General features: G+C 37.2%; 1 protein-coding gene across 1 annotated transcript in view; it reads left to right on the top strand.

Annotated features, from left to right (window-relative positions):
- LOC141141287 (uncharacterized) overlaps nucleotides 1-652 on the top strand; it is a 2,234-nt gene extending 1,582 nt beyond the window's left edge. Inside the window, exon 2 of the mRNA XM_073628962.1 lies at nucleotides 1-652. This exon is cut by the window's left edge and continues 910 nt beyond it. The gene's annotated coding sequence lies outside the window, so the exon portion shown is untranslated.
- Nucleotides 653-934: the final 282 nt, after the last annotated feature.

Raw genomic sequence — 934 nt, 5'->3', positions numbered from 1 at the left:
AATTAACAAGGGACAACAATCTCATTGAGTTTGAAAAAAACACACCAAAAATACATTACTAATGTTAATAATGTTCAAGTGGTAAGTCTTGAAAATAAAAAAATCTACATAACCAAAAACGGTGCTTTGGGTTAACTTTATCTAAAAACTAAAAAATAATCACTAGAAAAAAAAAATTGAATAATGGGTTCTTTTTGGTAACTTTACAAACCTAAAAAAAAAAAAAATAAAAAAAAAAGGGAAAAAGTATTATTAGTATGGAAACATTGTTTTTAAAAAGCATACTATATCATTCATGAGATCAAAGAGAAAAAGAATCCAGAAATCAGTTTGGGAGAACTCTGATTATGAACAGCAAAACACCTTCGTTCTTTAGAGCATTCGTAAAGAAGAAATAAAATGCGCTGCATTCAACGATCACAGATTTTGCAGCATGATGAATGTGCTACCTACAATACGAACACTAGTTTTACTAGACCGAGTGCTTCCGTTTAGTTTTTGCTTATGAGCATGCGTCGTTTTTTTGTCCGTCGGACTAGCATACAGACGAGCGGACTTCGGGGCATGTTTCAAATCTAAAGTCCGTCGGATTTGAGGCTAAAAAAGTACGTTGAAAGTCTGGAGAAGCCCACACACGATCGGATTACCAGCCAGCTTTAGTCCGTCAGCGTCCGTTGGACTTTTGTAGACGAAAAGTCCGACCGTGTGTACGCGGCATAACAGTTCACGTTAAAGACAAGGGGTTTAGTGTGCACACATTTGCAAATATATGCATAAGCTGCAGCAGCCACATCTACCTTTAAGGAGGGGTGGGCTCCCTCCATGCAAACCTGCTCATAATCAATTAATTATATACTGTATGTGCTCTTACTTGGTAGACTCTCAAAATTATAGAGTTAGGACTGCAATATGCTGGGGTGCTGTGACATGGCCG

This window comes from Aquarana catesbeiana, linkage group LG04 (assembly GCF_042186555.1).
Source record: "Aquarana catesbeiana isolate 2022-GZ linkage group LG04, ASM4218655v1, whole genome shotgun sequence".
In the NCBI taxonomy this organism is placed as follows: domain Eukaryota; kingdom Metazoa; phylum Chordata; class Amphibia; order Anura; family Ranidae; genus Aquarana; species Aquarana catesbeiana.
Note: the sequence above shows the minus strand (reverse complement) of the source record. Positions and strands in the feature narration are given on the sequence as shown.